Source organism: Cupressus sempervirens, chromosome 3 (genome assembly GCF_028749045.1).
Source record: "Cupressus sempervirens isolate cs-2001-9-10 chromosome 3, ASM2874904v1, whole genome shotgun sequence".
Classification (NCBI taxonomy): domain Eukaryota; kingdom Viridiplantae; phylum Streptophyta; class Pinopsida; order Cupressales; family Cupressaceae; genus Cupressus; species Cupressus sempervirens.
Window position 1 is genome coordinate 1,124,027,771 of NC_143120.1, and position 13,322 is coordinate 1,124,041,092.

The 13,322-nt window shown below is 37.6% G+C and overlaps 2 long non-coding RNA genes across 2 annotated transcripts; both read left to right on the top strand.

The window, feature by feature from the left end:
* The first annotated feature begins 662 nt into the window (after positions 1-662).
* Positions 663-3,071, top strand: LOC149570759 (uncharacterized). Its single transcript, XR_016361827.1, has 2 exons — positions 663-1,406; positions 1,670-3,071. It is a non-coding gene; the product is annotated as an uncharacterized LOC149570759 (long non-coding RNA).
* An 8,046-nt stretch (positions 3,072-11,117) lies between these two features.
* LOC149570760 (uncharacterized) lies at positions 11,118-12,349 on the top strand. The gene is made up of 2 exons (XR_016361828.1): positions 11,118-11,903; positions 12,040-12,349. It is a non-coding gene; the product is annotated as an uncharacterized LOC149570760 (long non-coding RNA).
* Positions 12,350-13,322: the final 973 nt, after the last annotated feature.

Genomic DNA, 13,322 nt, shown 5'->3' on the forward strand with positions numbered 1-13,322 from the left:
ACAGCAACTCCTTGGGACAGCTTTCTATCAACACTTCCTTGCTTTCTTCAAACTTGCTTTGTAAAGAGGACAGCGGTTTCATAACACTCGCAGAGCAGGTGAAGCAATTTAAAGAGCTGACTGCGGCAAGTCTTGAGTTCGATTCTCGCAACCTCTTGCGGTTTGTAGTTCTCATCTCTATAGTTGGCAATGACTACGAATTCCTTGCAAGCGAAAACGGCTCCATTCAAGGAATGATGGATTTGGTGAAACCTGTGGTGAGCGGGACAATTGATGCCGTGAGAGATTTGTATGCAAGTGGCCTTAGAAATTTTGCAGTGAGTAACATTGCTCGTTTTGGGTGCAATCCTCAGATCGACAGAACATCATGTGATTCAAACTATCACGACTTTTTAGCTTTGATACCATGAACAAAAACAGAGAAATTAACACTGCAGAAGAACTCAGGAAATGCAAACTTGAGCGCTGATATCCCAGCCTCAACCATTCTATTTATAGCTGAATGAGTAATAAATTTACAGAGCATTCTAGAGATAAATTTGGTTGTGTATTTAATGGTGGTAGTTGAGAAAAACAGCTGCACATTTTTTCCATGTGTTTCTAGAGATTTCACTGGTCTGTGCCGACCATACTGTTTGGTTGTTGTAATTAATTTATGTTGACAATGATAATGAGCTTTTACCTGTTCGAGTGACTTCTTACGGGCTACTTTCATAGGACTCATGATGACTCTCGAGCACCACCATATTGGGGAACTACATCCAGCAAGAAATCTTCTCATGATAGCTATTACATCGTCTCATCTTGGCCTTCATTGCATACATGGAGATCTTGTAAAATGTACAATGAATGGCAAAATACACATTCTCTATGCTTCCATTTTTGAAAACCTGTTAAGATCCCTTTTGGCACAGTTCCATGCTTGCAACCTCAGCGCAGGTTACATCTCTTTTTTTATATCTGTTGCGATAAGTCGCCGAGGCAAGATCTGAAGAAGCCAACATTTAAAGACTCTTTAAGGTCCCCCTCCAAACCATACCTTAGGGTACCAATCTATTCTACTAAAACATTCAGTGTGGAAAGCAGATTGATGGCAGTGAATGTATTCAAAATGCGTTATTCTTAATCATGCCCTTTCAACTGAGCCATCACATGATGTTTTCTCTCGCAAAATGTTTTCCTTTCAATCTAGATCACGATCTTAGGATCCCATGACTTAGACTCTTTGTCCCTAACTCATTATTCCAAAGCCTCGGCAAAATCAGAAGAAAGCACTTTCAAAGCCTCCATTTGCTTTGAAACAGATGGACTCTTCCACGAGTAATGATATGAACCTCCAAAATCGCTAAGATGGAGACCTAAACAGAGCAACCTGTGCACATCTCCGTCAAGGTGCTTCTGCAAAGGTACCCCAGATTACTTTTCCTTAAGATCTTTTGTTCCTCCAATATAAAGATTTGCGTGGAAAATTCCATTATTTGTAGGTTCAGGAATTTTACTTCTCTCTTCAAAACAATAGGAGAAAGATATCTTGTCTTTAGGTTTAAAGTTTGGGTGTGCTAGAGGGCTGCGCAATTTATGAATGCATGGTCTCCTAATGATTTTGACTCCCATTTTGTTCCTTTTCTCAGCTTGTTCTGCTATCTCTTCTAACGACTTTTTTTTTTAGGTTTTTAGATATTTCATCATTACGATCAATGGATTGAATACATTTCTTTAAGGACCCGTTCCTTATCATTTTCTTGGACACATATTGTTGGTTTATAAGGTGAGTTGATTTTCGTCTGTATAAGTTCTCTATACCTTTTATGAAGTGATGGAGGAATGGTGATTCCACATCTGAGTTCCTTCAAGTTTCATTCTGCATAAGTTTGTTTGAATACCTACTTCCAAGTCAAATCACGTTGGGTTCAATGGAATAAATGCATTCCAGGAACTGATCTAATACATGGTTTTTATAACAGGTCAAGACACGGAGCTGCTACTGAGTATTATTCTAGATTACTAGTCAAGTTATACTCAATTCTACTTCATCTCCATTCGATAACAAGCTCTAATTCTGGACTGTGGTAATTTTATTTTGAGCATATCATGCAGTTATTAATTGTATGAATCAATATGTTTTTCAGGCATTCTCCAAAATAGAATACATGGGCTCTGTTTGGATTTTTTAGCTTTAGGAAATTATTTCACCAGTTCCTTATTAATAATTCTTACTACCTATTTTCTAGTTGAAATTTTTGGTTTCAAAAAGCTTGCATTTGGCTACCATTAGGGTTATCATAGACAGATTGTTCTATTCATTTTAGTTAGGGTCTAACAGAGAATTTGCAACAAAGGATTAGTTCACACTAAAGCCCAACAGTTGAAACTCTAACACATTGACGAAACATCTTGCTTCACCTGGTAATCCACCAGCCTTGTAAGTACATTCAAATGTATTGGAAGATGAGATGCTAGAGACTAGAAATGTTCTGGACGTAACGATTATTGTTGTGCTCAGCACCTGTCTAAAGCCAACTACAACCCTCATTAGAGTGTTTCTTGTCTTCTTAGCCTACTATAAACACAAATCTTTAACCCAATTTTCACTAACAACACTTCATTAATTTCTATCTTTTTGCATACTTACAAGTAGGTGGGTGATGGAAACAAAGATAATAGATGTTGGGAGCGAGCAGAGGACATGGACACAGCAGGCACATTATACAAGATGAGCTCATCTTCTCCTGGGTCAGAAGTGGTTGTAGATGCTTTTGCAGCTATGTCATCTGCAGCCATTGTTTGGAGAAACTACACTTCCTATGCAACAACATTACTTAGTTTTTCTCACTCTGTGAGAGTAAATTTCAAACAAGATTTGTTTCAACTTACTATGAGATTTCTTTTCAAATATTAGTTTCATATAAGAGCTTAGTTATATCATTGTAGCTCTTCATCTTTGCCAATGAATACAGGGGATCCTATGTCTTGTCCTTTCTATTGCTTCTACTCGGGCTACAAAGTATATCTTAGTGCAAATATAAGGATTTGAAGTTCAAATTAAATAAATAAACCGTGTTTAATATGAATGTGACTAGATTTTATATGTGGCATTGCAATACCCTGAAGAATCTCACCCGAGATTGAAGACTCAATACTTGGTCTGTCATGAAAATTTAACCCTACATTTCTAAACAAACACACTTACAATAAATATTCAATGTAAAAGAGAAAAAAAAAACTGAATAGTAACTCAGATTTGTGACAAACACACACACTCCATGTTAACATCATGATGAACACAGAAGCAGCTTGTGCAGAGCTCTCACAAATGCATCAACTCTGACTCCAGTTTGTCTGAAATGCAGGCAATTTGTTGAAAAACAGAAAATGGGAATTTTGTTGAAAAATAGAAAACTAGCATGAAATAGGTATCAAACGTGGAAACATAGACAATGCACGCAGACTGTTATGCATGAATGAATAAAAAGAACACTGAGCGTGTCATCCCTAAATCTTGGTCACTGTTTACAATTTTGTTGGAATTTCATTTGTTGAAATAAATGACAATAATAATTTCATTTACTATACTAATAGACAATAGTAATGAGCAATTATAAAGTGTGGAAATTGACTATTAAGAATCTATATTTAGCACAAATATACAACTTGAAAGGTCCATTGTAACTTCACCTTTACATTGGCTAGGGAGTTGTAATATAATCAAACTTAATTTGTGTTCTACATATATCTGGATGATAATTAGAGGGAAATCACAAAGCCACCATGAAGGGATTACAAGGAGCTATAATTATGGCTTCCATCTCTCAGATTATCTAGGAATACATTGGATTGATTCCACTTCTACTCAAGTTCCTTTCTTTCAATCCCTTCCAATGATTTATTCTATGCATTTATATATGAGATCAACTAAAGCTCTATTCTCTATTCCACTTGTTGGAAATACTGAATATCTATTAGATATTGTTCTAGACTATAACTTTGTGCTGATCTTTGTAATTAAGAATGTTTGGACTAACTATTTGAACTATTTGTAATTTATAAGTAGGAGATAATTTCCACAACAAGTCAAATGGGGTTGCAAGCTTTGGGTTTAACCACAAAGGAAACTTCGTAGTTAAGTACGCTCAGGCTGGAGTAGTACTATGATGGGTGACCTCCCGAGAAGTCCCGGTGCTTCACCCTTGTGAGCATCACCTAGATCCAATGAGTGCTAAGTGTTCAATTTATTCTCATGAGAGATGGATTTATGTTGAATCACTACTCATGAAACATGGGTCAATGAGTTTGACTCAAAATCACATAGTTAAATCCTAATAGCAATATCACTATTTGTAATTTATTATTATTATTATTTATTAAGTGTGGGTACACTCAAACCCAAGACCTTCTAGATAAGATGCTCACAAATCACTATTGTGTTGTAGCCGTAGGCTTTTGTTGAACTATTTGTTAAGTCATTATTCATCACTCTTCAAATTATATATGTACCCTAAAATAATATAATAATTCTTAAAATATTTAAAATATGTATGTTTTTGCCAAAAACTTTTTCCGTTAGAGATAATTGAAAATAAATAAAATTTAATATGTACTATTGGAGTACTTTCTAAGTCTCAAAGATAGAAACACAAAACCATTTTAACGGAACTTGTACACTAAGCATTGTAGTAATTGCTTGTAATGACCCGTACCAATAGGCCACTAAACAAAACCCTAAATTTAATGCACGGCTAAAGTATATTGCTGAAATAAAAGAAATAATAGTGCCAATGTATTCATTCAATGAAAACCAAATGTTTTTACAAATGATATGGAAAATTTCAGCACCAAAACATTATAACATAGCACCTTACAGAGAAATCCTAACTGGCTGTATACAATTGAGAACTTGTTGCAACTACAGATTGAAATGAAGAACCTGTATTGATCAAATGGTGGAGACTGAATGCTGAAGATGATATGGTGAAAGTACAACTCCAACTGAAACTCCAAATCAGCAATTAAGCACAAATGAAAGGGCTGAAATATCCTTCCCACAACTGCAATAATTCAGGTGATCTCTCACACCCTCAAAATTGCGTACCAATTGAGAGTTTTCGTTTTCAATGGCCAATTGTGACTATTTGCAGAAACCCTAGGCTCCACAACGCACATAAGAAAAAAGCAATAATAAATTTCGATGATAGGCAATGAGCCCTCAATGCCTATTTATTCTTTTTTCTTTGATAGGTCGGCCTCCCTTTTTAATTTTTCCTCTACTTCTTCTAGCAACCTCTAGAAGCTTTTTTTATTTAATTTATAAAGTTACCTTGTAATATATATTTTTTAATTGATAACTTTATAATTATTTCCTCCCAAAAAAATAAAAAAATGGGACATTACAGGTCCTCCCCTCCTAAAATTGCTTGGCCTCAAGCAATCTTAATGCTGGATGTTGCAAAATCACTTCTCCCTCCCAAGTAGCATCTTCAATAGGTAAATCTTTCCACTTAACTAGATACTCTTTGATTACTCTCCTGCGAAGCTGCTTCTCTCTACTATCCAGAATGAATTCTGGCACTAAGATCAATTTCCCTTCATCATTCAAGGGAGGTAATACTGCAGAAGGCATCACATTCTGACCCAATGCCTTTTTGAGGCGTGATACATGAAACACATTGTGCACTCGACTATCTGTGGGAAGCTCCAACTCATAAGCCACCTCACCAACTCATTTGATGATCTTGAATGGTCCATAATAGCGTGACTTGAGTTTCTCTATACCACTCTTCTTGATAGTGGACTACTTATATGGTTGCAACATGAGGTAAACCATATCATTTACCTCAAAACTACGCTTAGTCCTCTTCTTGTCTGCATATTGTTTTTGCTGGTTCTGAGCTCTTGCAATGTTGTTTTTAAGAGTAGCAACTATATCCTTACTTTCTTGTAATAGTTCACCTGCACGGGGTACTCGACTGTCTCCCAACAACAAATCTAAGAAACTAGGTGCCTCATAACCGTAAAGTGCCATGAAGGGTGTCATTTGTATAGTCATATGATATGTAGTATTGTAACAATACTCACAGAGATATATCCATCTGACCCAAGCTCGCTGTTGATCTACCACATAATTCCTCAAATACCCTTCCACCCATTTGTTTACAATCTCTGTTTGACCATCAGTCTGTGGGTGATAACTGGTACTAGGTGTAAGCTCAGTGCCAGACAATCGAAATATCTCCTGCCAAAAGTGACTCATGAAGTGGTTGTCCCTGTCACTCACAATGCTCCGAGGTAACCCGTGTAATCTAAAAATCTCCCTGAAGAAGACCTCTACCACCTGAGTTGCTGAGTATGTAGTAGCGATAGGGAAGAAGTGAGCATATTTTGTCAGCCTATCCACCACCACATAGATACAATCACGCCCTTGGGCCCTAGGCAAGCCCATAATAAAATCCATAGAGATGCACTCCCACTTCCTGTCAGGAATAGGAAGTGGCTGTAGGAGCCCTGCTGGATAAGTGTGCTCTTGTTTGTTCTGCTGGCAAACATGACACTCACGCACATACTGCAAAACATCAGCCTTAAGTCCGTTCCAAGTGAGTCGTTCCCGTACTAACCTGTAAGTCTTGAAATACCCAGGATGGCCTGCTGTAGGTGAATTATGGAATACTCTCAAAATCAACTACTTCACTTTCGATCCTGGGACTAAGTAAATCCTGTTCTTGTAAATGATCAAATCATCTATTGGAGTGTATTTGGTGTCGATTGTTGTCCCATCCACTATAGAAGAGGCCCACGTGTCTTTGGCATATTCTGCTACAATCAAGTGTCGCCAATCCTCTGATATTTGAATCATAGAAGTGAGGTGTGGCCTACGGGATAAAGCATCTGCTACAATATTCTGTATCCCCTTAACATATGTGATATCAAAATCATATGCCTGTAACTTACTCACCCACTTCTGCTGACGATCATTCAGGTCCCGCTATCCCAAAAAGTGCTTCAAACTATTATGATAAGTTTTAATACAAAATTTGCTGCCCACAAGATACTGTCTGAATTTGGCCAAGGCATGCATGATGGCCAACATCTCCTTATCATATATGCTGAATGATCTCTCAGCCCCTCTGAGTTTTCTACTCTCATAAGCTATAGGATGCTTGTCCTGCATGAGTACAGCACCAACTCCCTCTCCAGAAGCATCACATTGAAGCTCAAATGGCTTCGTGAAATCAGGCAATGCTAATACTGGGCATGTAGTCATTATTTCCTTAAACTGCATAAAACACTCCTGTGCCTATTTCTTCAGCAAATCTGTCATGGGTGTTGCATGTTGTGAGTAGCCACTAACAAACTTGCGATAGAATCCACATAGACCAAGGAACCCACTTAATTGTGTAAGGTTCTCTGGTGGTGGCCAATCAACAATAGCACATATCTTTTCAGGATCCATTCACACTCCTTCCACACTAATGATGTGTCCAAGATACAACAATTCTGTCATCCCCAAATCACATTTGGACTCCTTGGCATACAAGGACTCGCTCTGTAAAATGCTTAATACTGTCTCCAAGTGCTCTAAATGTTCCTGCCATGTCCTGTTATAGATCAAAATATCATCAAAGAACATTAGCACAAATTTCCTCAACTGATGGTGGAAGGCCTTGTTCATAGTGGACTGAAAAGTGGCAGGTGCATTAGTCAAACCAAAAGGCATAACTACAAACTCAAAATGACCGTAATGACATCTAAAAGCAGTTTTTTCAATATCCTGCTCTCGAACTCTGATCTGGTGATAGCCTGATCTCAAATCATTTTTTGTGAAATAACAAGCCCCATGCAATTCGTCTATCAGCTCATCGATGCATGGGATGGGATACTTGTTCTTTATAGTTCTCTTATTCAACACCCTATAATCAATACACATTCGTAGAGTTCCATCCTTCTTTTTTACCAAAATAACAGAAGATGAAAAAGGTGACTTACTTGGTCTAATGTGTCCCATTGCTAGCAACTCATTGATGGTCCTCTCGATCTCATCTTTGAGTCATTTTGGGTGCCGTCATGGTGTGATCATGACAGGCTTAACACCTTCCTCCAACTCGATAATGTGCTCAATACCTCTGTCTGGTGGCCTGCCTGGTGGAATCTCACTGAATACCTTCCCATACTTGATTCTCAATTTTTGAATATCTGAATGATATTCAATCTTATGTTGCTCCCCCTGGGTAGGCATCAAGGCACATATTGCTACCCATTCTATATTATTATGCCTGGCTAATCTCTCCAACCGCCTAAATGAGATAGTCCTAACATCACCATTACGGATAGCCTTCAACACATGAGTCTTGCCATCCACCACGAATTGTATCTCCGTATCCTCCAATCTCAGGGTAACCTCCTTCAAAGAATGTAGCCATTGCATCCCAAGTACTATGTCCATGTCACCCATGTTGACCACATGATAGTCTGCCTTAAACTCATAATTGTTTAGGCGCAAAGGTAGATCTCACACCATCCTATCACAAGGAAGAGTATATCCATCAGCTACCTTAACTCTTAGTCCCTCGAACTCCTCAGTAATGAGTCCACGCCTCTCCACAAATCGTGCATCAATGAAATTATGTGTGGCACTTGTATCCAACAGAGTAATAATCTTTTGTCCTGCCAAGACTCCTCAAAATCTGAAAGATCCCTCTCTTTGAATACTAGACAGACGTGCCTCCTGTAAATGTATCTCTGGAGCCTCTTTTTTCTCAGCACTATCTACCTCTTGTTCACCCTCTACCTCATTAGGATCCTCATCATGGTGCTCTGAGATGTCTGAATTTGAACCTTCATAATAAGCCCACATCACCCGGTTAGCCTTCCCCTTAGGCTTCATAGGAAAATCATGACCAAACTCATAGGGACCTTTGCAAAAGAAGCATAGCTTCTTCCTACGCAAGTCATTAAGTGTTTCCTTATCCCAAGGTGTAGCTAGCTTGTCTTTTGAGTCACTAACCTTCTCTTTACCTTGCTGAATTCCCCTTTGTTATCTCTAAATGATGAAGAACCCTTTGAACTAAACCGGTTTGCTGGAGCTGCAAGTTCCATACTGCGGGCTTTCTTCATGGCTTCCTGTAATGTAGGAGGATCAAAGGCCTTTACCTACCCCTTGAGTGGTTTAGTTAATCCCTCTGTGAATAAAATGACTAGCCTCCTTTCTGAAATGTCAGGCCCCATCACTGCAAGCTTCTGGAAGTCATTGATAAATTGTTCTAAGCCTCCTGACTGTCTCAACTGGGCTAACTCCCGGAAATAAACTTTAGGATTTTTTTTATCAAACCTTTCTATCAATCTATCCACAAACTCCTGATAAGTGGTTACCTGATTGTGTTGCAATGTGATCATGCCATGTGTCCACCAATCATGTGCTGCCCCATCTAAGTGTAAAGTGGCATACTTGAGTGCTTCAATTTCTGTCATAGTCTTCAGAGATAGGAAAGTATCCACCTTATGAATCCAAGCACGAGTAGTCATTTTTCCACTGCCATCAAATGTGGGTAATACCAACTTGTTGGTGACCTGTTGCAACTCACTATGTTTATGTACTTGCTTCTGCCTGGCAGCTCTATAGTTCAGGTGCCTATCAAATGTCCATCCATCTTGTACATATTCTGGTAATGAATCCCACTCATTCCTTGCTTGTCGGAGTTCATCTACAATATCAGTTACCATAGCATCAGGTGTGCGTGTTGGAGTTTCTTCTCTAAATGTAGGACGTGTGGGTCTATCAGCTGTTCCAGACTGTGTCCTATGTTGTGATCCTGCCATGCTTCTATCATCTCGATCATGATTATTTCTCCTATTTTCCCCAATCAAATGTTGCATCATAACCATCATTGCCTGTGTACTTGCCTCTATTGATTGTAGAAGCCTCTCGTGTTGCTGTAAAGTCTCATCATCTCGCACACTTCTGGATGGGCTTGGAGAATGTCTCTTAGCCATATTCTTAGTTATGCTGGTTCCTTTCTAAACTAAATTAAATGGTGGTTGGGTAACCCTATCAGGCTGGCAGGAAACCGCTTTGATACCACTGTAATGACCCGTACCAATAGGCCACTAAACAAAACCCTAAATTTAATGCACGTCTAAAGTATATTGCTGAAATAAAAGAAATAACAGTGCCAATGTATTCATTCAATGAAAACCAAATGCTTTTACAAATCATATGGAAAATTTCAGCACCAAAACATTATGACATAGCACCTTACAGAGAAACCTTAACTGGCTGTATAGAATTGAGAACTTGTTGCAACTATAGATTGAAATGAAGAACCTGGATTGATCAAATGGTGGAGACTGAATGCTGAAGATGATATGGTGAAAGTACAACTCCAACTGAAACTCCAAATCAGCAATTAAGCACAAATGGAAGGACTGAAATATCCTTCCCACAACTGCAATAATTCAGGTGATCTCTCACACGCTCAAAATTGCATACCAATTGAGAGTTTTCGTTCTCAATGGCCAATTGTGACTATTTGCAGAAACCCTAGGCTCCACAACGCACATAAGCAAAAATCAATAATAAATCTCAATGATAGGCAATGAGCCCTCAATGCCTATTTATTCTTTTTTCTTTGATAGGTCAGCCTCCCTTTTTAATTTTTCCTCTGTTTCTTCCAGCAACCTCTAGAAGCTTTTTTTATTTAATTTATAAAGTTACTTTGTAATATATATTTTTTAATTGATAACCTTATAATTAATTCCTCCCAAAAATAAATAAAAAATGGGACATTACATTGCTAGATTTGATTTTATGCACATGGTGGAACCATCTTTATTTATGTTAACTCTCGTTATCTATAGAACCAAAAACACAACCAATAAAACTAGCTTTAATTGTTATTAGTGAAACTTTCTTTTATTATGTAAAGTTTTAATTGCATTTTCAAATAAAACACCTATCGGCATATCCCTTGCACCTTTGTTTTGGTGCAAGTGCTAGTTATGCAAATTTCCTAACTAATTATTTGTTCTTTTGGTAGTGAAATAAATTAAAGTGGTATTTCATATCCAAATGCCTGAATGAGGCATTCTAGCGAAATAACGTAGGCTCAAAACTTTTTGCTGGCATAAAGTGGTCCGATGGACATGTGTGGGTTTTTATATCGAGATCAAGGTAATACAGGACCTTGGCAATAATCTGTAGCATCACTGATTCATACCACTAGCTCGTAAATTATTGTAGATGAGTAGAAACTGAATTTTTACGAGATTAGAGGAAGGAGAAGAAAATGGTGCACAACGCCTATGATTCATTTTAGGTAGTATGTCTTGCCAAAATTGAAAGCGTTGGGGTATTGGGGGTGTTGAGTATTGGTTGGATGCATTGACGGTTCCCTGAGAATATACGCTCCCGAATCATTATCGATCAACAACAATAGTAAAAATAGTAGAAGAGAGATACCCTCCGATGGCGGCGGTAGCACCATGGAAGCGGAACCATACATGCTGGAAAGGACATTGGTTGGATTTTGCAAAAAGGCGGTGATATGCATGGATGTCCTGCAGTCACGGAGCTTGCTGCTCTCACTTTCAAATGCCATAACACTTCATCACTTGCTAGGCTTTGAAGTAGTTGTCTACATCGGAAAGACTAAGGGTCACTCTTCCTACACTTGGGATGATAAACACGATTTTCTTTGTGTAAACAAATAGAAGGAATTGATCATCTATTGGTATGACGGTAAGTAAGGTATGCGTTTATGTATGGTTAAATTTGTTAATTGAAATGAGCCAACGACTCAAGAAAATGATAAACAAATTAGATTATACAATGTAGTATATGCCCTCTTTAAAAGACACGATTTACAAAAGCAGGTTAATCTTTTATTAGAGTTGGTTATGATCGGTCTAGTATCGGGGTAGTGTTATAACTTTGACCTTACAGCCCTTGATTGGTCCTTTTTGTTCGCAAATGTTTAATTACATGAAAGTTATGGCTTTGTTTCAACATAACTACATTGGATGTGTGGTTACAATAAGAACTTTTCATTTTAGGTAGCCGAGAATTTGTGGAAATGAAAGAATTTGCTTTACCAGGTGTAGTAAAGTCGATGGCATGGTGCGGAGAAGCCCTGTGTTTGGGAATCAAATGGGAATATGTTATAATGAATACTCTTACTGGTGCCTTTTTTGAGGTGTTCCCTTGCGGTAGGATCACTCCACCTTTAGTTGTTTCTCTTCCTTCCGAGGAGTTACTCTTAGGCAAGGGACATTTTACATCTTAAGGCTTTTTCATCTACGATTTTTGATAATAATTTTTAATGAATTTGTTCAATAATTAAATGTTAAAACCTTCCTAATTTAACTATGGTTTTTCTACTTTGGTGCACTGAAATTTTTGTGGCGTATTGGCTTCTTCATTAAAAACTATATATCTCTATTAACACATCATTAGATAGATTATCGTTAACTATACTATGTCGAATCCATTAGATTTTATGCCACAAATTAGAGAACTTTGAAGAAGTTAGTGTAGAATATGGTGATATATCATGCGTTTCCATGTGTTGTTTTTCTTAATACTTTCTCGATCTAGGTTTTGCGGAAAGCTACCAATCCTGTATCTAGGCATTCAACCTATTTAGTGTAACTTCAAGGAATATTTATTCCATTTCTTGTTGTGGTACTCTGTTATCTTCTACACTAAATAAGCCTAGTGCATATCTATTGTGGATATGGAAGCACTTGATGTTAGAGCGGAGATTACCTCGGATCTTGAGTGCTGCCTAATAGTGTGGATTAGAGATTGCTTCTCAGAGTGGTAATTATTTTTTGTATATGTTAACATGGCTGTGATTGCTTGAATAAGAAAAATGTAATAGCTTGTAAGATTATTCAGTGGTTCGAGAATAATAAGCGACTAAGTTAGAAAAGATTGACATATAAGCCTAATTAGTTACACACATTAGTTTTTTCATAACTAGTATGTTTTAATTTAAAATTTAATGTCTATGGGTGGCCATGAATTGCCCTTGGAACCGAAAAAGAGTACATAGCTAAAACATCATGTATTGGAGTGCTTAGGTATGTTGTTGAATAGACGAACAATAATCTCTAAGATAATGAAACTCTTTAGAAAAAACATGAAGAAGCACAAAAGATCAATCCAAAGCTATGACAAGAGCTGTTTTTTCTTACATTTGAAGTTCATAATCAGTGTCAGAGTTCTGGTTCAAAGTAGTACATAGCATAGCAGCAAATATCATTTGGGGAAAAAGTTGGCAAAACCACTAGTATATAGATAAAAGTTAAAACGTCATGTAATGGGAGTTTTAAGG